Raw genomic sequence first — 27354 nt, 5'->3', positions numbered from 1 at the left:
ATGCATTCCAAAAGGATACAGAATGAAGGTGAATGGCTGTCCATCTAGAAAGAGGAGGAGCAGGCATTCCTGGTTCCCCTCTCTTTCTAGCAGATACCCAGGGTTTATGAGGGAGAGAAGGAAAATCGTCCTCTTTCTCTCTTCCATCCTTGCATCCTAGCGAAATCCTATCTCACTGAAATGAGCAGAGTCAGGGTAAGAGAAAAAGTAACAGTGACACAAAAATAATTTTAAAAGGCTTGAATCATATTTCTCCTTAGTCAAATTCTGATATGATATACAAGCAATGCTTTGGTACAATATCAGAATGTGCAAGAATTTAAAAGCTTTACATTTGGGCTAAAAACGTTTAATTTGCTTGCACAGAGGCATTATAGATATATCTACACAAAATCTAGTGAAAACTATAAATTTCAAATTAGCATCTAACAGTCTGTTCAGACAAGATACAGAAATAAAACGTGGTTTAATTTTGCTTACTTAGGAAATTTTCCATTTTTATAAGTTCACTTCCAAACTTTTATTAAGTAACAAAGAGGAGCCACAGAATGTAAATTTTCCATTTTCGTTTGGTACATATTGCCTACTATTTTTTTAAAACAAGCAAAATAATTATACCTTCAAGAGGATGGCCATCTATTGGTGATTTTGGATTTCTTTTTACATAAACAGATACAATATGTTGATATTCTGAGCTCTAACTGTAGATAAAAGACAGTGTCACCTGTTTGATAATCTTATCATAGCCTGTACCTTCTATAAAAGCTTAAAATATGATATGAGATTGCTACTCTTTGTTCATATTGAGTTAAAAAATATTTGAAAAGTTCAGAGTGTGAAGAATGATGTTATCTCAGCTGCAAATTTTCAGCAGGCATTAAACATTCAGGATTGCAAGATAGCAAGCTAAATAAGTCACTTTATTCAAGCTGATGAAAAAAGATGTTTCACAGCCTGCAGCACTGACATTTGAATCACTACTGGCTACATAGAGCTAAAAACCTAGGGCTTTGTTTCAATGGTCAGGAGACTTAAAAGAGAATTCTAATTGGAATGAGAGAAAAATAGAGTAAATTAATAGGCAATTATACTTGTGGAAATAATGGAACAATAAAGCAGAACTAAATTCTACCTTGTAGATAAGTGATTTGGTTGCTTTAAATAAAGTTCAAAATTACTTTCTTTTAAAATAATTTGTAGAGGTTGTAAGGTGATAATACTTGCTCATTCATATTATATGTTAAATTGAGGACTTTATAATTGAAAAAAAAAAGTGGTAGAAAGGGTATTGTTTCTATCTGAAGTGAGAATAGACATTACCAGCAAACTATTTGTATTACTTAAAGTAACTCTAATAGCATCTACTGGAATATCAGACATAAAATGTGAAGAAAACATAGATTCAAAGTTCAATAAATAAGTGACTGCCATTATTTGATATATCAGCAAAAAGTTTATTTTTGTTGTTGTGTAAATTTACATGCCATCTTTTCACGCCTCAAAGAAAGTAAAACCTGGCTAAGAAACATTAGTTATGGCAAGATTGTTATAATACATAGCAACATTCCAATTACTTAAATAAATGGAAATTTACTTTTTGCTCATGAAAAAATACAATGTGGATATGTGTGCAAACCTGGTTTATATTCCAGGCTCCTTCCTTCTTGAGGCTCCATTAGTCCCTATGCCTTGAAATTCTTTACATCAATTTAGTTAACAAAATCTACATTTGGAGAAGGCACTCATATTTTTAAAACTCTGTAGCCAGAAAATGACTGTGAAATTAAGGAATAGCCCTTAAAACCACCCTGACTTCTAATAACACTTGCAGAGTCCAGTGGTCCCCAAGACTTCCCTCAGCTTAGATAACTTACTAGAAGTATTCATAGAAGTCATTGAAGATGTTCTACCCAGAGTTTCTGTTATAACAGTGAAATGATAAAGATTAAATACAATGAAGGGAACAAATGCATGAGACAAAAATCTAGAAAAATTCTATATGTGGAGCTTCTTGTTTCTCTCTTCCAGTGGAGTCATGGACGGTGCTTAACCAGAAGAGATCTGTGACAATGTGTGTGTAGTATTTAACCTCCAGTGAAGATAACCGAAGTCTTAGTGTCTAGAGTTTTAATTAGAGACTGGTGACATGGATCTGTCTTACCAACTATGTGACTGACTTATGTCTCCATATTCTCTGCAGGTCAAGCTGTTACCATGGGACCCAAAGACCTCATCTTTTATCATGTTATTAGACTATCGGGTGTGGCCAGAAACCTTCAGGTAAACAAAGGCATATTTTTCATTCCAAGTCTTTAGAGATTACCTTAGAGGCAATGGGAAAGTCAGATTTTTCTCTGGCCAAGGTAAAATCTTCAATACAAAGTAATTTACACCATTTATACTAATATTTCTTTGGTTAGAAATAGTCGCATAATGTCATCTAAACACAAGGGAGTTTAGAATGTGGACTCCACTGAATTGTTGATTCTCAGCAACAACTATACACAATGGAAAAAGGAGCATACATTTCTAGGGACAGCCAACAACCTCTGAAACAAGGCCGCTTTCTGTAATCCAGTGATTCTCAGATTAAGATTTATACAAGCTTCATGGAAGTGTAGCTGAAGATATGTAATTTCATCATGAAAATAGGCTTTAATTATATTCTTTCTTTTCTAAGACAATCTTTAAAAAGCTTATACTCTCAATCTTTAAAAATCACAAAAATTGCTAATATGTATTGAGTGCATACTACATGATAGGCAATGTTTTAAGCACTTTATAGGTATCTTTTCATATAATCCTCAGAACACCCATAAGAGAAGAGAACCTGCAGCAAGTAATGAACCTAGATTGTAACTCAGACACTTGTCCTACAGGCTCTTGCTGTGAAACTTAGATCTTTTTGTCTGAAAGATTATTTTTGCTGACAGGTTTATTTGTTTTTGCCCTCACATGTAAGTTAATAATTTTGACAGGAAAAATATTTTTGAATTAGTGAACTTGTTTTTAACTCCTGGAGATTCTGTTGCCCTGTTGCATCTGTTAGGATCATTTAAGGTACAAGTAACAGAAGAACAAACACAAACTCTTTTAAATAACAAGTCAATTTTCTGGCACACTTATCAGAAATTAAGAGTGCCAGTGTGGACTTCAGGACTATCTCATTTCATTGGCTTTGGCTCCATTTCTCAGTAAATTGTTTTTGGTCTGTTATCCTCTTCTTAGGGTATTAGTAGAATTACTAAAGCAATTTCAAGTCTCACATTCCTACATAGCAATAGCAAAAAAGAGCAAGAGTCATTCCTGAATCTTTCATTAAAGAACAAAAGTAAGAATATGCAGAATACTCACAAAACCTCATTTTCATTTTTCTGAATTATTTTAAATGGTAACTTTCATCCAGTGCTCCCCCCAAAATATATATTCATCTATTGGAATTGCAGAAATAGTTATTCATTGAAGAATGTATGAGCCATTTCACTAGCTGAACTCTTTGACTTTTCAAAATACCTAATGAGCTTTGAGTTATTGAGGACCTGTTATGGACTGAATTGGGTACCCCAAAAATGTATATGTTTAAGCCCTGGCTCAACATTGTGACTAATTTAAAGAGGACATAATATTAAATGAGGTCAAAGGGTGAAGGCATAATTCAATATAGGTGCTGTCCTGTTCAAAAGATTCAGGAGCAATCAAAACTGCGGACACCCAGATCACCAGGAATATCCTGTCCCATAAGAATAAACCACTAATTATACCAGCCAACACTCCTACTTGGTTAAGATGTTCTATATTTAGGGGCACTGAATTATCAATCAAATAAATATAAAATATAATGCCAAATATACAGGGACTCTACTTAGTGTCTCCTGCATGGCCAGTGTAATGTAATTTAGTCTTGCTCTCAGATACTTAGACAAAGACTTATCTAGAATCCAAAACTAATTAATTATTTAAACAAACCAGAAATGGTCCTTGCTTGAGTAGACTTCACTTCCAGTAAATTTATTCAGAACAAATATTTTAAATACTTTAACCTAGAAATGAAGCCAAATATTAAATCTTCTCATGTTTTCCTTTGTATTTGATGATATCTTAAAGAATTGTGTTCCATAGGACTTTGTAAATAACACCAAATGATTTATAAGAATGAATGGAATCCTATTATCAAGTTATAATTAATCATTTGACAACAATCAAGCGTATTTGTAGACACATAATACATTCACAGTCCACAAAACTCAATTACTGTGGCATATAGTTCTATATTAGTAATTTCTGTGCAGACGTTCTGCTTCACAAGCAGAGGTTTTGCTGATCCTCTGCTTTGTGTCCTATGCTGGCTTGTCCAAGACCGACTTTTCCCCGAACAGTTTATATCTGGTGAAGAATTGTATCCCTACATCTGCAGTTTTCAAAAAAGTTGAAAAAAATTTTAAAGTATTTATCAACAATGTGTGTACTTTTATCAAAATGTGTCTTTCATTTTGGAAGATTGTAAGTCTTTGGCACTTATGTTCTAAAATTTTGTAGCAATGATTCTGCTTTGGTGTGTCTGCTGTGCACTTGAAGGACTTTTGCAGTATGGAGATATTTAGATGCATGACATTCAAGCTTAAAAGTTTTCTTATTTTTTACTTCAGAATTATTTCCCCTCTCATTTGTCTTCTTTCTCTCTTTCTATCATCATTTTTTTCAACTGAGTACCTGGGGTGAATTAGTTTGAGATAGAAGTGGGAAGGGGTTGATAATAATTTTCCTTATATATCTCTAATGTGATGATGACAGACACCAATAGGACAGAATGAGTCTGAGGTTTGAGGATGAAATCATTCAATAGAATTTAAAATCTTTGTCTCATATTTTCAAAGAAATGAATTACAAAATAATAAGAATTATGTATAATTGCCTTTGAATGAATTACAGAAACTGTGTCCTTAATTTATAATATTATGTAGCTTTCCAACACAAAAAGTACTTAAACGGGTTTGTTAGGTTAAAACGTTGGTGCTATAAAGGCCTAATTAGTGTACACACACAGCAGGTAGAAACACCGCATGTGTTCTGAGAATTAGGTAATGAAAATAAATAGTGGTCATGATACAGGAGAGTACTATTTAAAAAAAATCAATTTGCTAACACAATTGCCAAATGTTTAGAGGGTAACTTTTAATGTTATGCTCCCCAGATGACATATTTTACCCATATTTGTCCTGTATTTTCTGATTTTTTGGACACAGTATATTTATTGTATACTTCTTTCAAATTAACAATTAGACACATTGCTTTGAATTAAGAGGTATTTTGCCTAAAAGGAAAAAAAGAAGTCATTAGTCATTGAGTTTTTGACTACTTTTTTTTAATAAACAAGCTTATTCTGTTTCTAGCATGAATAACAACCTATAAAATGGCTACGTGACTTACTATCCATTAAATGCTCTATCTTAATTTTGTATTATAGTATATAACATGCCATAAGAGTAATTTTTTATAAAAGCTTCTGTGTATTTCTGATTATGTTATCAGAATACATTTTTAGAAGTAGAATGGCTAGATTAAAATGTTTAAATATGTTAATGACGTTTCACATACACAGCAAAACTTGACCTTCAGAAATACACTATTATTTTTACTCTCAGTAAAATTTATCTAAAAACTTTTACAATATTAGTTGTTACTTTCTATTTATTTTTAATTTAAAAAATTTATTTATTTTACTTTAGGTGCATACTATATCTGGTATTTCTCCCCATGTTATCTCTCCCCACTCTCACCTCCCTCCCCACCCCCCGCTGTCTTTTCCCTACCCTCCTCAACTGCTCCTCTCCCTGAGTCCATGTGTTCTCATTGTTCAACACCCACTTATGTGTAGGAACATACGGTGTTTGGCTTTCTGTTCTTGTGTCAGTTTGCTGAGAATGATGGTTTCCAGATTCATCCAAGTCCCTACAAAGGACATGAACTCATTGTCTTTTATGGCTGCGTAGTATTCCATGATGTATATGTACCACATTTTCTTTGTCCACTCTATCATTGATGGGCATTTGGGTTGGTTCCAGGTCTTTGCTATTGTACACAGGGCTGCAGTGAACATGCGTGTGCATGTGTCCTTATAGTAGAATGATTTATAGTTCTTAGGGTATATACCCAGTAATGGGATTGCTGGGTCAAATGGAATTTCTATTTCTAGATCCTTGAGAAATCTCCACACTGTCTTCCACAATGGTTGAACTAATTTACACTCCCACCAGCTGTGTAAGAGTGTTCCTGTTTCTCCACATCCTCTCCAGCATCTGTTGTTTCCAGATTTTTTAATAATCACCATTCTAACTGGCGTGAGATGGTATCTCAATGTGGTTTTGATTTGCATTTCTCTGATGACCAGTGATGATGAGCATTTTTTCATATGTTTGTTGGCCTCATATATGTCTTCTTTTGAAAAGTATCTGTTCATATCCTTTGCCCATTTTTGAATGAGGTTTTTTGTTTTTATCATGTATATTTGTTTTAGTTCTTTGTAGATTCTGGATATTAGCCCTTTGTCAGATGGGTAGATTGCAAAAATTTTTTTCCCATTCTGTTGGTTGCCGATTCACTCTAATGATGGTTTCTTTTGCTGTACAGAAGCTCTGAATTTTAATTAGATCCCATTTGATTATCTTGGTTTTTATTGCCATTGCTTTTGGTGTTTTAGTCATGAAGTCTTTGCCTATGCCTGTGTCCCAGGTGGTTTTGCCTACATTTTCTTCTAGTGTTTTTATGGTATTAGGCTTTATGTTTAAATCTTTAATCCATCTGGAGTTAATTTTAGTGTAAGGTGACAGGTAGGGGTCCAGTTTCTGTTTTCTGAACATTGCTAGCCAGTTTTCCCAACACCGTTTATTAAACATGGAGTCCTTTCCCCATTGCTTGTTTTTGTCGGGTTTGTCAAAGATCAGATGGTTGTAGATGTGTGGTGTTGCTTCTGGGGCCTCTGTTCTGTTCCATTGGTCTATGTCTCTGCTTTGGTACCAGTATCATGCTGTTTTGATTACTATAGTTTTGTAGTATAGTTTGAAGTCTGGCAGTGTGATGCCTCTGGCTTTGTTCTTTTTGCTTAGGATTGTCTTGGCTCTGTGGACTCTCTTGTGATTCCATGTGAAGTTTAAAGTGGTTTTTTCCAGTTTTGTGAAGAAGGTCATTGGTAGCTTGATGGGGATGCATTGAATCTGTAGATTACTTTGGGCAGTATGGCCATTTTCACGATATTAATTCTTCCTAACTATGAGCATGGAATGTTTTTCCATCTGTTTTTGTCCTCTCTTACTTTGTTGAGCATTGGTTTGTAGTTCTCCTTGAAGAGGTCCTTAACATCCTTTGTTAGTTGTATTCCTAGGTATTTTATTCTCTTTGTAGCAATTGTGAATGGGAGTTGGCTCTTGATTTGGCTGTCTGTTTTTGGTATATAGGAATGCTTGTGATTTCTGTGCATTGATTTTATATCCTGAGAATTTGCTGAAGTTGCTTATCAGTTTGAGAAGATTTTGGGCTGAGACAGTGGGGTCTTCTAGATATACAATCATGTCATCTGCAAATAGAGACAGTTTGACTTCTTCTTTTCGTAATTGAATACCCTTTATTTCTTTTTCTTGCCTGATTGTTCTGGCTAGAACTTCCAATACTATATTGAGTAGGAGCGGTGAGAGAGGGCATCCTTGTCTAGTGCCTGATTTCAAAGAGAATGCTTCCAGCTTTTGCCTGTTCAATATGATATTGGCTGTAGGTTTGCCATATATAGCTTTTTTTTTTTTTTTTTTGAGACGGAGTTTCGCTCTTGTTACCCAGGCTGGAGTGCAATGGCGCGATCTCGGCTCACCGCAACCTCCGCCTCCCGGATTCAGGCAATTCTCCTGCCTCAGCCTCCTAAGTAGCTGGGATTACAGGCACGCGCCACCATGCCCAGCTAATTTTTTGTATTTTTAGTAGAGACGGGGTTTCACCATGTTGACCGGGATGGTCTCGATCTCTTGACCTCGTGATCCACCCGCCTCGGCCTCCCAAAGTGCTAGGATTACAGGCTTGAGCCACCGCGCCCGGCCGCCATATATAGCTTTTAACATTTTATGGTACGTTCCATCAATACCTAGTTTATTGGGAGTTTTTAGTATGAAAGGCTGTTGAATTTTGTCAAAGGCCTTCTCTGCATCTATTGAGATAATCGTGGTTTTTGTCTCTGGTTCCATTTATGTGATGGATTACATTTATGGATTTGTATATGTTGAACGAGGCTTGCATCCCCAGGATGAAGCCTACTTGATCGTGATGGATAAGCTTCTTGATGTGCTTTTGCAATCTGTTTGCCAGTATTTTATTGAAGATTTTTGCATCGATGTTCATCATGGATATTCGCCTGAAGTTTTCTTTTTTAGTTGAGTCTCTGCTGGGTCTTGGTATCAGGATGATGTTGGTCTCATAAAATGAGTTAGACGGATTCCTTCCTTTTGTATTGTTTGATACAGTTTAAAAAGGAATGGAACTGGCTCCTCTTAGTACGTCTGATAGAATTCAGTTGTGAACCTGTCTGGACCTGGACTTTTTTTGATTGGTAGGCTGTTGATTGCTGCCTCTCCTTTAGCCCTTGTTATTAGTCTATTCAGGGTTTCAGCTTCCTCCTGGTTTAGTCTTGGTAGAGTATAAGTGTCTAGGAATTTATCCATTTCTTCTTGGTTTACTGGTTTATGTGAATAGAGCTGTTTGTAGTAATCTTTGATGGTAGTTTGTATTTCTGTGGGATCAGTGGTGATATCCCCTTTATCATTTTTTATTGCATCTATTTGATTCTTCTCCCTTTTCTTGTTTATTAACCTGGCTAGCGGTCTGTCTCTTTGTTGATCTTTTCAAAAAACCAGCTCCTGGATTTATTGATTTTTTTGAAGGGTTTTTTGTGTCTCTATCTCCTTCAGTTCTGCTCTGATTTTAGTGATTTCTTGTCTTCTGCTAGCTTTTGAATTTTTTTGTTCTTCTTCCTCTAGCTCTTTGAATTTTGATGATAGGGTGTCAATTTTAGATCTTTCCTTGTTTCTCACATGGTCATTTATTGCTATAAATTTCCCTCTTGACATTGCTTTAAAGGTGTCCCAGAGATTCTGGTAAGTTGTGTCTTCATTCTGATTGGTTTCAAAGAACATCTTTATTTCTGCATTCATTTCATTGTTTATCCAGTCGACACTCAGAAGCAAGTTGTTCAGTTTCCAAGTGGTTGTGTGGGTTTGAGTGTGTTTCTTAATCCTGAGTTCTAGTGTGATTGCACTGTGGTCTGATAGACTGTTTGTTATGATTTCCATCCTTTTGTATTTGCTGAGGAGTGATTTACTTCCAATGATGTGGTCAATTTTAGAGTAAGTGCAATGTGGTGCTGAGAAAAATGTATATTCTGTGGATTTGCAGTGGAGCATTCTGTATATGTCTGTTAGGTCCGCTTGGTCCAGCTCTGCATTCAAGTCCTGGATATCCTTGTTAATTTTCTGTCTCGTTGATCTGTCTAATATTGACAGGGGAGTGTTGAAGTCTGCCAGTATTATTGTGTTAGACTAAATCTCATTTTAGGTTGTTAAGAACTTTATGTATCTGGGTGCTCCTGTGTTGGGTGCATATATATTTAGGTTAGCTCTTCTTGTTGGATTGATCCTTTTACCATTATGTAGTGTCCTTTTTTGTCTCTTTTTGATCTTTGTTGGTTTGAAGTTCATTTTATCAGAGACTAGGTTTGCAACCCCTGCTTTTTTTTGTTCTCCATTTGCTTGGTAAATCTTCTCCCATCCCTTCATTTTGAGTCTATGTGTGTCTTTGTATGTGAGATGGGTTTCCTGAATATAGCACACAGATGAGTTTTGACTTTTTATCCAGTTTGCCAGTCTGTGTCTTTTCATTGGGGCATTTAGGCCATTTACATTCAATGTTAATATTGTTATGTGTGAATTTGATCCTGCCATTTTGTTACTGGCTGGTTTTCTTTCCCGTTAGTTGACTCATTTTCTTCATTGCATTTTTGGTCTTTGCCAAATGATTTGCTTCTGCAGTGACTGGTACTTGTTCCTTTCTGTGTTTACTATTTCTTCCAGGAGCTCTTGTGGGGCAGGTCTCGTGGTGACAAAAATCTCTCAGTAATTGCTTGTCTGTAAAGGATTTTATTTCTCCTTCACTTATGAAGCTTAGTTTGGCTGGATATGAAATTCTGGGTTGAAGGTTCTTTTCTTTAAGGATGTTGAATATTGGCCCCCACTCTCTTCTGACTTGTAGGGTTTCTGCCGAGAGATCCACTGTGAGTCAGATTGGCTTCCCTCTGTGGGTGACCTGACCTTTCTCTCCAGCTGCCCTTAGCATTTTTCCTTCAATTCAACCTGGTGAATCTGACGATTATGTTCTTTAGGAATATCTTTGTGGAGTTCTCTGTATTTCTTGAATTTGAAATTTGGACTGCCTTGCTAAGCTTGGGAAGTTCTCCTGGATGATATCCTGGAGTGTGGTTTCTTCCAACTTGGATTCATTCTCCCCATCATATTCAGGTACACAGATCAAGTGTAGATTAGGTCTTTTCACATAATCCCATATTTCTTGGAGGCTTTGTTCATTTCTTTACATTCTTTCATCTCTTGTCTTGCCTTCTCTTTTTATTTTACTGAGTTGATCTTCAATCTCTGATATCCTTTCTTCTGCTTAATCGATGCAGCTACTAAAACTTGTGTTTGCTTCACATAGTACTCATGCTGTGTTTTTCGACTCCATCAAGTTGTTTATGTTCTTCTCTAAGCTGATTATTCTAGTTAGCATTTCGTCTAACTTTTTTTCAAGGTTTTTGATTTCTTTGCATTGAGTTAGAACATGTTCCTTTAGCTCAGAAAAGTTTGTTATTATCCACCTTCTGAACCCTATTTCTGTCAATTCGGCACACTCCTTCTCGGTCACGTGATCCTGTGTTGTTGAGTTGTGATCCCTTGAAGGGAGAAGAGGTGTTCTGGTCTTTGATGGTTTCATCTTTTTTGCACTGTTTTTTCCCATCTTTGTGGATTTACCAGGCTTTGGTGTCAGGGAGCTGCTTGTTGATGAGGTTGCTTGTCTGCCTCTGGAGGCGCTACTGGGTTTCTAGGGACTCCTTCAGATTACTAGAGAAGCTTCCTGTGTCTTTTTTGTTTATACTGGGAGATTAGGCCTGCCGCTTCTGCTGACCTGTAGGCGCTGCTGCCTTGTCAAGAACACCGTCCGTTGCTACATAGGCTTCTTGTGTTTTTTGTTAAAACATGTAGCCCAGACCCACCCTTCTAATGGTAGGTTGTGCCCTTCCTCCACTGGGCTGGATCATTCAGGGTTCAGCTCGGACTGTGGCACCGGCTGTGCAACCCACTAGAGTCAGAGCTTTAGCCCTGGGGGTTTGTCGGGGAGGGTAGGGACCCACCCAGCAGCACCCGGCCAGCCGTCTCCCCCTTTCAGCTTCCTCTCTCTCCGGTCATGGGGTAGGGACCTGCCCAGCTGCTCCCGCTTACAGCTCCCTCTCTCTCCGGGTAGAGGGAGGGGGTGATAGCTCAGTCCACAGGCTGTCCTGGCCACCTTTTGGGCTTATACGTCTGTTTAGTCTGTGCGCCAATCTGGGACACTGTCCTGGATTATTATTCAACTCCGCGCTTATAATTCCTGGTGCTTGACTGGCAAAGATCCCCTGTTCTGTGTATTGCTGAGGCTTTGGGGTAAGCGCAGTATCTGGACTGGAGTGCCAGATGGGGAGCCTCCGACTAACCAGTCAGATGCACTTTTTCCGTGAAGCAGCACTCCTTCCCGCATCCGTCTGCCTTGAGTGGGCTTTGCTCACTGTCGGACCAGACGCGTTGAAATGCACCTGGTACCTTGGTTGGAGCTGGGAGATCTCTGGATTTCTGTGTCTCCCTTGCTGGGTATTGTGCACTGGAGTTGTGTCTGTTCTGCCATCTTGGATGAATCTCAGTTGTTACTTTTTAATTAAAAATTTAAAATTCAATAAAAGCAATCTTAAAAAATTATAATTTTGTAAAACTAAAAGCTTAGGAATTGTTTAACATGATCACTTTATTTTGTTGATGTGGTAACTCTTCAAAACTAATTAATTGAAATGAGTAGTTATAAATTACTGAAGACACAGAGACATATCTAAAATCCAGATTTTTCAGAAAAACTCAAGTTTCAGTATTTTCTTGATATTAATCTTTTATAGCATTTCAAATGTCATCTGGTAGTTACCTTGTCAATGTCTTAGAATTACAAATGAAGTAATATTCTAGACCATTGTCAAGAAAACACTGTATCTTCACAGCTAAAATTGATTTGTTATTATATCATCATAGCTTACATTTTGAGTGAACATCTTCCTTAAGCTAAAAAAAAATTGAAACTGTTTTCCCAGAAGTAACTGGTAATAGCTGAGAATGCACTATATTTAAAAAGCTAATAAATCTGATTAGATATTTATGACTATATTTAGAAAACAATTATTTGAGGTATATAAATATGATCTACATACATAAGCTAAGAAGTAATTTGACTATTTCTTTTAAAGAGTTATGGTTTATTGTAGACATTGTATCAAGCTAATAAAATTATAATTCTCAGCTTTGTTTATACTCCCAGACCTCAATCAAATCAACATTCTTATCTATCTTAACTGTAATCCTTGCCCATGCTTATATATAATCTTTCAGTATTTCTTAAAAGAAATTTTGATATTGTATTGTTTTCAATGAACATTGATGCAGATTCACTTTTACATTTGCCTTAATCTGTTTTTTTCTTACCTTACTCCCCTTTGCTAATTCTTTCCCCCTTCGTCTTCTATCTCTTTAAAGTACTCATACACTTCATACTTATAAACAGGTACAAATAGGTGTGCATACCAACATGTGTACACATATAAGGTATTTTTAAAAATATTTTACTAACATTGGGTTATTTCATATACAACTTTACTTTTCTTAATAAACTATAACATGAATTATTACCATCTAATAGACAAAGACATACCATTTTTTAGTAGATGTGGTTAATCTTTGTCTAAATCTTGTAAATATTATCCTTGAATTGCATTGAGACTACATCACTTTGCCCACATTTAACCAAAACCACCATACCTTGGGCAAACAGACCCCACTACTGGTGAATATTTTCCCTTGTGAAAACCAGTCTATAAAATTTAGAAGAGATGACTACCTGACAGATGTACAAACATTAATGGAAAAACATAAAAAACATGAAAAAGCAAGAAAACAAAACACTACCAAAGGGACACAATAATTATCTAGTAGCTGACCCCTCAAAAATGGAAATTTATGAAACCATTAAAAAGAAATTCAAAATAATGATCTTAAAAAAGTCAGTGAGATATAAGAGAATACAAATAATTTCATGATATCAGGGAAACAACTTACAATATGATTGAGGAATTTAACAAAGAAATTGATGTTATAAGAACAAACCAAACAGAAAGCTTGGAGCTGAAGTATTCAATCAGTTAAATAAAAAATAAAATAGAGAAACATACTAGATCAAGCAAAAGAAATAATTCTATACTTTAAGACTTTTTTCTGAAATGACTCATTCAGAGGAAAGAATTTTTAAAAAGTGAATATGGCCTATGTGATATATGGAACACCATTAGTCTAACAACTACTTGCATTGTAGGAGTTCAAGAAGGAGTAAAGACAGAAAAAGGGACTGGAAGCTTATTTAATGAAATAATTGCTGAAAGCTGTCCAAGCCTTAGAACAACCAGATGTATGATGCTCAAAGGTTTCTAAACAAGATGCAACACACAAAAAAAGTCCTCTCTGAGGCACATTAGAATCAAACTGTCAAAAATCAAAGTCAAAGAGAGAACTTTATTTTATCAGCAATCTTCTCAGAAATATTTCAGGCTAGGAGAGAATTGAAGATTATATTCAATGTGCTGAAAGAATAGAAAAATAACAACTGAGAATACTATAACCAAAAAAGCTGTCCTTTATTTCCCAAACAAGCAAAAGCTAAAGGAAATGACCACATTAGACCTGCCCTGCAGGAAATGCTGAAGGGAATTATTCAAGTAGAAATTAAAGGGCAATAATTACTATCATAAACATACATGAAACTGTAAACTCCCTGGTACAGGTAAAAATACAATCAAATCCAGAATACTACAATATTTGTAATGGTAGGGTAAAAACCATATATATATACACACATATATATATATATACGTGTGTGTGTATATATATATATATATAGAATAAAGATTAAAAGTAAAAACAGTAAATAAAAACAAAATGAGCTAAATCTGTAAAGCTATAATAAGTTGTTGAGAAATACACAATTTAAAAGATGTAAAATGTGCAATAAAAACATAAACTGTGGAGAGAAAGTAAAAGTCTAGAATTTTTGTATGCAGAATGTACATGGGTATATTGCATGATGCCAAAGTTTGCATGATTATTGATCCTGTCACCCAGGTAGTGCGCATAATATCCAATAGGTGGTTTTTCAGCCTTTGGCCGTCTTACTCTGTCCCAGCCAGTAGTCTCCAGTTGTTGTCATTTTTATATTCATATGTACCCAGTGTTTAACAGTTACTTATAAATGAGAACATGTGGACCTTGGCTTTCTGTTCCTCCATTAATTACCTTAGGATAATGGCCTTCAGCTACATCCACGTTGTTGAAAATGACATAATTTTATTCATGATTGTGGCTGCATACTATTCCATGGTGTGTATGTACTACATTTTCTTTATCCAATTCACCACTGATGGGCACCTAAGTCGATTCCATGTCTGCTATTATGAATAGCACAGTGATGAACATACAAGTAAGTATATGTGTCTTTTTGATAGAATGATTTATTTTCTTTTGCATGTATATCCAGTAATGGGATTGCTGTATCAAATTGTAGTTCTGTTTAAGTTATTTGAGAAATCTCCGAACTTTCCACATTGGCTAAACTAATTTACATTCACACTAGCAGTGTTTAAGTATTCCCTTTTCTCCACAACCTAACCAGCATCTGTTGTTTTTTGACTTTTTGATAATAGCCGTTCTGACTGATGAGAGATGTTGTCTCATTGTAGTTTTGATTTGCATTTCTCTGATGATTAGTGATGTGCAACATTTTTTCAAGTTTGTTGGCTGCTTGTATGTCTTATTTTGAGAAGTGTCTGTTAATGGTTTGTTTGTTTGTTTGTTTTTTAAGAGAGTCATGCTTTTTTGCCCAGGCTGGAGTGCAGTGGCATGATGATTGCTCACTGCAGCCTCAACCTTCTGGGCTCAAGCAAACCTCCCTCCTCAGGTCCCCATATATCAGGGACTACAGGCATGTACCACACTTGGCTAATTTTTAATTTTTGTTGGAGATGCAAGGTTTCCCTATGCTGCCCAGGCTAGATATAAACTCCTGGTCTCAAATGATCCTCCTGCCTTCATCTCTTAAAGTGTTGAGATTACACTTCTTTTGCTCACTTTTTAATGGGGTTATTTACTTTTTGCTTATTGTTCTTTATAAATTCTGGATATTAGAACTTTGTCAGGTACAGTTTGTGAATATTTTCTCTCATTCTGTAGGCTGTTTACTCTGTTGATAGTTTTATTTTTATTATTTATTGATTTTTTTTTTGCTATATAGAAGATCTTTAGTTTAATTAGGTCCCACTTGTCAACTTTTGTTTTTGTTTCAATTGTTTTCCAAGGACTTAGTAATAACTTCATTTCTAAGGCTGATGTACAGAATGGTGTTTCCTAGATTTCCTCCTAGGATTCTTATAGTTTATGCTTATACATTTCAATCTTTAATCCATCTTGTGTTAATTTTTTTATATGGAGAAAGGAAGACTTCCAATATGATTCTCCTGCATGTGCCTGGCCAGCCAGGAACTGTGAGTCAATTAAACCTCTTTCCTTTATGAATTATCCAATCTTGGGTATTTTTTTTATAGCAGTTCAGGAACGGACTAATATACCATCTCACACCAGTCAGAATGACTCTTATTAAAATATCAAATAACAGATGCTGGCATGGTTGTGGAGAAAAGGGTACCCTTATTCACTGTTGGCAGGAGTGTAAATTAGTTCAACCATTGTGGAAAGCAATATGACAATTCCTCAAAGAGCTGGGTATATACCCAGAGCAATATTAAGCATTATATTATAAAGACACATGCACATGGATGCTCATTGCAGGACTATTCACAATAGTGAAGACATGGAATCAACCTAAATCCCCATCAGTAATAGACTGTATAAAGGAAATTTGGTAAATATATGCCATGAAATATTATGCAGTGATAAAAAGAGATGAGTCATGTCTTTTGCAGGAACATGGATGGAGCTCAAGGTTATTATCCTTAGCAAATTATACAGAAACAGAAAACGAAAAGCTGCATGTTTTCCCTTGTCAGTGGGAGCCAAATGATAACAACTTATGAACATAAAGAGGGAAACAACAGACACTGGGGTCTACTTGAGGGGAGAGGGTGGCAGGAGGGAGAAGAGCAGAAGAGATGACTGTTGGGTACTAAGCTTACTACCTGGGTAATATAATATGTACAAGAAAACCCCCATGACGGGTGTTTATCTGCATAACAGAAAACCTTCACGTGTACCCTCAAAACTAGAATTAAAAAATAAATAAATAAATAAAAACAGGGACATGGGTGAAGCTGGAAGTCATCATCCTCAGCAAACACAGGAACAAAAAACCACACACTGCATATTCTCACTCATAAGTGGGAGTTCAACATTGAGAACATAGACACAGAGAGGGAGACAGCACACACAAGCACCTGTTGGGGTTGGGGGGTGAGGGGAGGGAACTTAGAGGACAGGTTAGTAGGTGCGGCAAACCACCATGGCACATGTATACTTAAGTAACAGACCTGCATGTTCTGCATATGTGGTTTTTTTAAAGAAGAAATTAAAAGAAAAATACACCAGAAAACAAGTGAAATAAAATAAAATGAACACAAGATAAGAAGAAGTATGTCTTATCAAAAGACACAAAAATGGCAGGTTTATGGGGAAGGTTCTCAACATTATTGATCATTAGGAAAATGTAAATCAAAAGCATTATGAGATACCACCTCAAACTCATTCAGATGGCTATTATCCAAAGATACACACACACGCACGCACACACATATGGGAAAAGAGACAGAGAAAAGACGTGCAGAAGGGTTCCAACGTATCTATCTGTGGAAACATTCCAAATAGGAATGTGCTTGGCTAAACTGATCGGTTAAACATTTTGACAAATTGTTTTGTATACTCTGCATATACCAATTAAATTTCTGTTTTTCTATTTAAAAAAAAATCTAAAACTATTTAATGGACAGTAATGGTGATAGGCTTTTTGTCCCCCAGAGAAGTGTCTTTGTGACTTATTTTTTGTGTAAAGTGGCATTTAGCCTCTCAGCTTAATAAGTTTAATAAAACTTAATGAAACATTTTCAAACCTAATGAAGCATTTAAAAATGCAAAACAAAGGAAAGTAAAGATTGGCCCACTCCTAACCAAAAAATACTTATATAAATTTGGGGGATGGAATGTGGAAAGAGCATAAATCTAAAATAATGATCATTTAGGAGAAATTTAAAGTTGATTTGACAACATATGTAATGCATGCCCCCTTAAGAGAAAATAGTTCTCTAATATATTTTGAATTTAGGTACACAAATATATAAATATGCATTTACATTATATTTAATAATGCTGTTACATTTAAAAGCTCTTTAGTACAAAATTGCACTGAATAAATGTGGCAGTATGTTAGGGATGTCAGAGTATTGCAGAAACCAAGGCTCAGATTAAAGCAATTGACATTATTACAGAGCTTAAAATCCTGTATCAGGGACTATTCTAAAGATAAGAGTTTTAAGCAATCTCCTTTTTTTTTTTTAAAGCATCTCTGTTAGATATAACTTACAAATTTAGTTCCACATTAAGTAGATAAGTAAATGTATATAGTGAACATTGATAATAAAGCTAAATTCAGGTAAAATGTATGCTAAAGTCATTTGACTCATACAAAACATTAATAAATCAGTATAAAGTCAGTAAAAAGTGGTGATATATTCTGAATTACAAATTTTTGTAAAGTAAGAATAGTTCTTATACCTACAAACCAGATCACCAAAGTATCTGAGAGTTGAGTATATTGTTTTAATATAAATGTTATAATTGGTGACATGCTGTGAACATTTTAACATTAATTACTCTATGTGGTACTGAAGATGAGTACTTGAGTCCCAGGGTTTCCAAAACTGGGTAGTGTAACCACAGTCAGCCACTTAGCCTCTCAAATTTTGGCATCCTTTTTGGAAACATGAGAACTATAAATGTATCGCCCACCTACATTGTTGTTTGAAGCATTATATAAATAATATAAACACAATACATTTTAACTGAAATAGTATGTACACAATTTGATTGCTATTCTTGATAGTATTATTGTCTCCTAGCTCTGGATAGTAGCCAAATATGTGTGATGCCTTTCAAGATATTGTGGAGCAATTAAAAACATGTTTATTTATTGGCTTTGTAAACATATTATCTCTTTATGAACAGATAGAGACTAAAATATTACTGCACTGCCTTCTAATAAATTACTCAGCACCATTGGCTCTTAATTCAGGTTGTCAGCAAGCATTATCAACCTTTGTCTCTATATTTCTTTCTATTTATACCATGGAAATTTAGTAAATGCAAAGTTGAACCATAATCATTGAAAATCAGAAAGATCTTTATAAACGCATTGGGAGTGATCTGAGTAGTGCTCCAAAATAACCTCTCAAATTTTCTCTGCTATGGAGATGCATACTTCCCCACCCATGTGATTGTGGGTTTGGTCATGCAACTTGCTTTGGATAATACAGAGAACACGATGTGAGCCAAGGATCAAAGTGCACCTGAGTAATTTGGCTAGCTTGTTGGTTTGGGTCATCAACTATGAGACAAACATTGTCCTAGCAATTGCTGTTATTTCAGCCTGGGCACTCACTTCAGAAGCAGGAAACAGAACTGAACCACACAAAAGCCTGGGGTAATCCCTGCACACTCACAGCCTAAAGCAGAGTCCTGCAGCCAAGCATAGCCTACGTCAGCCAAAGTTTAGCAATTGACTTGCATATGAACAAGTATAGAGTAAATGCTTGATATTTTAAGACATTGCACTTTAAAATAATTGTTACTGCACATCACTGCAACAACAACTGGTTAACAAGAACAACTAAATTCAAAAGTGGATTTAAAATTTAACACTTAGAAGATGAAGTTATATGTTGGAAGATAATTATTTGAGGGTCTGATATTTCTGCGCATGTTGTGAGCAGAGGCATCAATACCTTTTTCTTCAGACTAGATTTCCAGGGATGTTTGTATAGCAACCAGCCTTGGAAGATTAAAGTTTTATTCCAGAACAGAAAGCAGGTTTATCTGCTGTCCAGTAAAATTAAGGTAATGTCTTTCTGAGTCAAAGGTTAGGCAAGGTTTGGGCTCATTACAAAATATTTTGATTCTCTTAGCTCAGAGTTCATCTCCTGTAACAAAAGCGATTATGTGCTCTATCCTTGTGAGGCCCTTATCCGGTATTCTTGTGGGAATTTGGACTCCAGAATCAGCATGTGAAAATAAGAATAGTTTGGCTACTGCTGTTAATTTGAATAATAAACTTTTGCTCCTAAAACTCATGTCTTTTTATAGCATCTAAGAAATAGGGGCATGCTAACTTGTTAGATTGCAAGTAGAACAAAATCTCAGACCCTTTATAGTCTTGACAACATGATCAAGATTCAATAGTTGGAGAAAGGGTCTGCTCTAGACACTAGATCTTGCGGCTATACTGATTAAAGACAAAAGACATAGTTGTCATCATTTTCTCTTTGTAATTAATCAAGATATTTAAAACAACTGAAATGTCAATATAACAAATTTAAGTGTTAAACTTAACTGTATATATACACATACATACGTATGTATAATGAACTCATACATATAAGTTCATGTAAGAGCCCTAGAAAGCAGTTTGAAATTTTACCTGAAAGAAATCTGACAATTTTTAAGTACATATGTTTAAGGAGACTCCCCAAACAAACTTGCTTAATCATCTAATATTTTATATTAGTAAACTATACGAAAGTAAATATTTATATTCTAAAAATCAGATCCAATGGATTATTAATAGTTGCCAATGCTTTGGTTTGGGAATGAGACAGACAATACTTAAATACCAAATTTAACAGCAATTTGAAAATTATAAACTATAGTATTATATTTCATTAAACAATCAGCCTCAAAGTTTTCGAATAAGTTATATACTGAAAGGAAACAAGTAAAAACTTTTTGTGTGTCTGTATATTTACCAGCAAACGTCAGTAAAGTGTAGAGTTGGCATTGGCTGCTAAAGATTTCCTCTGTTGTATCTGATTTAATTCTACATTTTGAGCTTTTTTTTTTTCTTTTTTCGGCCTGTGCTTTTTGTTGGAATATAGCTTTTCTCCACATGGAATGTCATATTTGACAACTTAGAGATCTGTTGAGGCAACTGCTCCATATTTTGTGTTAGACACAACACCAGTGCTATTTCTCTGCATGATAAATGACTGTTACTACCAATGCCATCAAAGAAAAGATATAGTTGTGTTGTGTGTGTTCAAAGGCCTTTATTTTGGAGATGAAAAAAATGGTGTTTTTGATTCATTGCCTATGAGAATAGACACAGGCATGCCTTGTTTTACTGCACTTCACTTTATTGTGCTTCACAGATACTGTGTTTTCTACAAGTTGAAGGTTTGTGGTAACTCTGCTTTGAAGCAAATCTATCAGCACCATTTTTCTAACATCATGTGCTCACCTTGTGTCTCTGTGTCACATTTTGGTTATTACTGTAATATTTCAATATTTTTTTCCTTATTATGTCTGTTATGGTGATCTATGTTCACTTATCTTTGATGTTATTATTGTAATTGTTTTGGGGTACCATGAAACATGCCCATATGAGAGGGTAAATTTCATCAATAGATGTGTGGGTTCTGACTGTTCCACTGACCAATCTTTTCTGCCTTTCTCCCTCTCTCCTTGAGCCTCCCTACTGCCTGATACACAGCAAATATTACTTCATATACTAAGTGATATTTGGTTGGTGTTATGAACTTTCAGGAGAACCTCTTCATTTAGAATATTTACTTGAATAACTAGGTCCAACATTTTAGATCCCATACATTCTATTTACAAGATTTTATGGGTGGCCCCACTCTGGGTTTGCTTCATTTGAAATAATTACTTTTTTGTAAAAATATACCTTAGAGGGCAGTAAGAAAAATATACTCCTTTGAGTGCTGCAGTAGTAGCTTTATACAAGCTATAATTCAAATAGAAATTAAAAATTAACTACTCCAGAAAAATTGAGGGGAGACACTCTTCCCTAACTAATTCTATGAAGCCAGAATCAGTCTGATACCAAAATTGAGCAAAGGCATAATCAAAAAAGAAAACTAAAGGCCAATATCTCTGATTAACAAAGATGCAAAAAATCCTCAACAAAATATTAGCCAATTGAATTCAGGAGGAATCAAAAAGTTAATTCACCACAATCAAGTAGGCTTCATCCTGGGATATAAGGTTGGTTCAACATGCACAAATCAATAAATGTGATTCACCACATAAATAGGATTTAAAAACCTACATTCATTTTGATAGATGCACGATTGCTTCTGATGAAATCTAACACGACTTCATGATTTAAAAAAAAAAAAAAAAACACTGGCAGCGGATCCCAACGAGGCTCCCTGGAGCCCGACACCGAGCAGCGCCCCGGCGGGGCCGAGCAGAAGCCTGCATCACGGATTCCTTCAAGGTAGTGCTGGAGGGGCCAGCACCTTAGGGCTTCCGGCTGCAAGGGGGCAAGGACTTCAATGTGCCCCTCTCCATTTCCCGGCTCACTCCTGGAGGCAAAGTGGCACAGGCTGGAATGGCTGTTGGTGACTGGGTGCTGAGCATCGATGGCGAGAATGCAGGGAGCCTCACACACATCGAAGCTCAGAGCAAGATCTGGGCCTGTGGGGAGCACCTCAGCCTGGGCCTCAGCAGGGCCCAACCAGTTAAGAGCAAATGCCAGAAGGCCCCGGCCCTTGCTGCGGACCCCCCGCAGTACACCTTTGCACCCAGCGTCTCCCTCAACAAGACGGCCCAGCCCTTCGGGGCACCCCCGCCCGCTGACAATGCCCTGCAGCAGAATGGACAGCCGCTCCGACCGCTGGTCCCAGATGCCAGCAAGCAGCAGCTGATGGAGAACACCGAGGACTGGCGGCCACGGCCTGGGACAGGCCAGTCGCATTCCTTCCGCATCCTTGCCCACCTCACAGGCACCGAGTTCATGCAAGACCCGGATGAGGAGCACCTGAAGAAATCAAGCCAGGTTCCCAGGACAGAAGCCCCAGCCCCAGCCTCATCTTCACTCCAGGAGCCCTGGCCTGGCCCTACCACACCCAGCCCCACCAGCCGCCCGCCCTGGGCTGTGGACCCTGCATTTCCATAGCGCTATGCCCCGGACAAAACCAGCACGGTGCTGACCCAGCACAGCCAGCCGGCCACGCCCACCCTGCTGCAGAACCGGACCTCCATCGTGCAGGCGGCCGCGGGAGTGGGCCCAGGAGGGGACGGCAAGACTCCTGTGTGTCACCAGTGCCACAAGGTCATCCGGGGCCGCTACCTGGTGGCGCTGGGTCATGCATACCACCCCGAGGAGTTTGTGTGTAGCCAGTGTGGGAAGCTCCTGGAAGAGGGTGGCTTCTTCTAGGAGAAGAGCTCTATCTTCTGCCCACCGTGCTATGACGTGCGCTACGCACCCAGCTGCGCCAAGTGCAAGAATAAGATTACAGGCGAGATCATGCATGCCCTGAAGATGACCTGGCATGTCCACTGCTTCACCTGCACCGCCTGCAAGACGCCCATCCGGAACAGGGCCTTCTACATGGAGGAGGGTGCGCCCTACTGCGAGCGAGACTATGAGAAGATGTTTGGCACGAGATGCCGTGGCTATGACTTCAAGATCGATGCCGGGGACCGCTTTCTGGAGGCGCTGGGCTTCAGCTGGCATGACACGTGCTTCCTCTGTGCGATATGTCAGATTAAACTTGAAGGAAAGGCCTTCTACTCCAAGAAGGACAAGCCCCTCTGCAAGAGCGATGCCTTCTCCCATGTGTGAGCCCCTCCTGCCCACGGCTGCCGTGGCTGCCCCTAGCCTGAGGGGCCTGGAGCCATGGCCTGGCATTTCTGGGTAGGACCAGCAATGGTTGCCTTAACCCTGACTCCTGGCCCGAGCCTGGGGTTCCCTGGGCCCTGCCTCATCCCCCTTATCCTTCCACCCCACTCCCTTCACCACCACAGCACACTGGTGCTGGCCACACTGGTGCCCTTTCACCTCCAGTGTCACAATAAACCTGTGCTCAGCTGAAAAAAAAAAAAACTTAAGAAACTAGGTATTGAAGGAAGGTACATCAAAACAATAAGAACCACAACCAACATCATACTGAATGGCCAAAAGGCAGAAACTTTCTGCTTGAGATGGGATGCTCACACTCACCACTCCTACTCAACGTAGTTCTGGAAGTCCTAGTCACAGAAAATCGGCAAAATTAAAAAATAAAAGGCATCCAAATAAAAAAGAAGAAGTCAAACTGTCTCTCATTACAGGGGAATTCCATTCCTAGAAAAGCCTAAAGACTCCACCAGAAGGCTACTGTAACTGATAAACAACTTCAGTAAAGCTTTGGTATACAAAATCAATCTACAAAAATCAACAGAATTTCTATACACAAATAACTTTCAAGCTGAGAACCAAAACAGCAATATAATCCCATTTACAATGAATACACACACACAGAGAGACACAGGCACACACACACCTAGGAATATATCTGACCAAGGAAGTGGGAGATCTCTGCAAGAAGAACTACAAAACACTGTTGAAAGAAATAATAGATGACAAAATCAAATGGAAAAATATTGCATACTTACTGATTGGAAGAATCAACATTATTAAAATGGCCATACTCCCCAAAGTAATGTACGGATTCAACACTGTTTCTATCAGACTACCAACAGTCATTTTTCACAGAATTTGAAAAAAAAAATCTTAAAATTCATATGGAACCCAAAAGATCCCAAATAGCCAAAGCAGTCCTAAGAAAAAAGAACAAAGCTAGAGGCATAACATTACCCAACTTCAAGCTATGAGACTACAGTAACCAAAACAGCATGGTGCTGCTACAGAAGCAGACATATAGATCAATGGAACAGAATAGAGAACCCAGAAATAAAGCTGCACATCTATCTACACATCTGATCTTCAACAAAGCTGACAAAAGCAAGCAATGAGGAAAAGGCTCCCTTTTCATAAAAGGGTGCTAGGATAGCTGGCTAGCCAAATGCAGAAGAGTAAAACTGGACACAAACTTTTTCACCATGTACAAAAGTTAACTCAAGATGGACTAAAGAACATGGATACCTCAAATTTTAAGAATTCTAGCATAAAATCTAGGAAACACCATTCTTGAGAAACAACTTATGAATAAGTCCTCTAGCAAATGCAACAAAAATAAAAATTAGCAAGTGGGACCTAATTAAACTAAAGAGCTTCTACACAGCAAAAGAAACTATCAACAGAGTAAACAGACTACCCACAGAATGGAAGAAAATATTTGCAAACTATTTATCTAACAAAAGCCTGATATCTAGAATCTGTAAGGAACTGAAACAAATCAACAAGCAGAAAACAACCCCATTAAAATAGGCAAAGGACATGAACAGACACTTCTCAAAAGACTTACATGTGGGCAACAAACACATGAAAAAATGCTAAATATCACCATGAGGAAATAGCAGAAAAATAGGATAAACTAGAATATGATGGATTATTTTATTTAATTTATCCCAATTTTTGCATTTCATCAGGAAAATGCAAATAAAACCACAGTGAGGTACCTACCATCTCACACCAGTCAGATGACTATTACTAAAAAGGCAAAAGCAAAATATACTGACAAAGCTGTGGAGAAAAGAGACCTCATATATGTTGTTGGTGAGAATGTAAAATAATTCAGCCACTGTGGAAAGCAGTTTGGAGATTTTCAAATAACCTAAAACAGAGCTACTATTTGGTGGAGCAGTCTCATTACTGAGTTTATATCCAAAGAAAATAAACCATTCTACCAAAAAGACGCATGCTATCCTGTGCTCATTGCAGCACCATTCAGGATAGCAAAGACGTGGAATCAGCCTAGGTGCTTATCAGTGGTAGATTAGATAAAAGAAAATGTGGCACATATATGTCATAAAATGCTATGAGCCATAAAAGAGAATGAAGTCATGTTCTCTGCAGCAATATGGATGAAGATGGAGGCTACTATCCTAAGCAAATCAGTACAAAAACAGAACATCAAATACCGCATATTCTCACTTATAAGTAGGATCTAAACATTGCATACTCATGGACATAAAGATGGCTACAGTAGACACTGGGAACTCCTAGAGAGGGAAGGAAGGAGGGGGAAATGGCTGAAAAACTGTCTATTGTGTATTATGCTTACTACCTTGGTGACAAAATCAATAATATTCCAAACCTCAACATTACGCAATATACCCATGTAACCAACTTGCATATGTACCTTCTGAATCTAAAATAAAAGTTGAGATTATAAAACCTAAAAAAATAAAGGGTTATTGTCTTAAAACTTGATGTTGGTAACTAATAAATAAACGAAAGATCTAGATATGTCTAGATATAAGTATTAGATATTGAGAATTAAAGTATTATTAAATGTATATATTTATAACTACTTATACAATGTTTGATTTTAAATACCACTAGAAAAATCTGAGTCACCCTTTGTCAGACTGAGTCAGAAAAGTTGAGTGATAGGAGTTCCGTGGTATAATTTGAGTTATGTAAATAGGATAGGTATTTGTTTATATATGGAACAGATATTATATAATTCAGAATGTTTTTGAATTATTTAATGATCTATATATTTTTCAGATATGAGCTCAACCTTCAGAATTTTCAGAGGTACTTTCATAACTTTAATAATGTACAATTATCAATCCCCTTTTATAGATAAGAGAGTTATGATAAAGAGAGGTAAAATAGCATTCAAATCATACTGCTAGAAAGTGGCCAGGTTTTTATGCAAACCCAGCCTGTCTGGTCCAAAGTCTACACTGAAAAATTTTGCCAGGTGCCTGTGACTTTATAGAACATATAGAACAAATAGGATCAACTAGAATATAGCAGATTATTTCATTCAGTTTGCTCCAGTTAACTTACATCTCTGTACTTACAGATACTCAACTTCACCAGTTCTCCCTGTCTCCTTTTTCCCCACTGATACATACTAAGAGTTATATTTTAGGGTGGCCAGATTCATTACATCCTTTCATTCCTCAGTCAGTACTTCCTAAGAAATCAATTCCCAGCAATAAAGCTAGAGTTTATGTAGGAAAACAGGTCACTTGTGAATGTCACAGTGAAAGGGACTGAAACTGAATAAATTTTAGTAACAATAGACTCTGGACTTTGTAGTTTTCATGTGCTTTTGTAAATCAAGAGATAAATGAAAATCTACTGACTTGTTTATATTACTCAGAAATGAAATCCAATCCTGAACATTCCTAGCAGGAGAAGAAATAGATTCTACTTTAGGGGAACAAAATCCAAATAGATGTCTGCAAAAATACTAGAAAGTGTATTGTGTATATTTAGTGGCCAATAAAACATGGTCAGTAAGGATTATTAAAGCAGAGACATGTTTAGGAAGTAAGAATGTGATCATCCTATTTACTGAAAACAATGAGACTAAATAGTTCTCTCATCATTCACAGATGAATAAACTGGGAAAATGAAAAAAGATCAAAATAAGTATCATGACATGGTTCTACAACATAAAGAATGGAAAATACTAGTTTCACATGATCATACATAACTGTCATATTTTGCAATAGATTTAATATTAAACAGAATAAATATTAGAAAGCATCTGCTTTTCACATTAGTAAATTTGAGGCAGTGTGGATGATGTGAGGCAAGAGGAAAACAAGTGATAAAACAGATGAAATAAAAAGAACAATAATTCACATTCAGGAAAAAAAGGAAAAGGCATGTTTTTGAAAAGCTAAAAATATTTTTAGACTGATATTATTATTACTAGAAGTTTAGAACAGAAACATCAATAGATGCAAAATACTTTTGATATGAAAGATACAATTAATGTCCAGAATTTAGATTAAAAAATAAAATTGAAACAACTAGTTAGCGTATGACAAACACAAATCAGAGATG

At 36.7% G+C, this 27354-nt stretch overlaps 1 pseudogene; it reads left to right on the top strand.

Annotated features, from left to right (window-relative positions):
• LOC105727603 (PDZ and LIM domain protein 7-like) lies at positions 1–23223 on the top strand (annotated as a pseudogene).
• Positions 23224–27354: the final 4131 nt, after the last annotated feature.

The sequence above is a fragment of the Aotus nancymaae genome, unplaced genomic scaffold (genome assembly GCF_030222135.1).
Source record: "Aotus nancymaae isolate 86718 unplaced genomic scaffold, 86718_ANA_hifiasm-v0.15.2.pri h1tg000108l, whole genome shotgun sequence".
Classification (NCBI taxonomy): domain Eukaryota; kingdom Metazoa; phylum Chordata; class Mammalia; order Primates; family Aotidae; genus Aotus; species Aotus nancymaae.
Note: the sequence above shows the minus strand (reverse complement) of the source record. Positions and strands in the feature narration are given on the sequence as shown.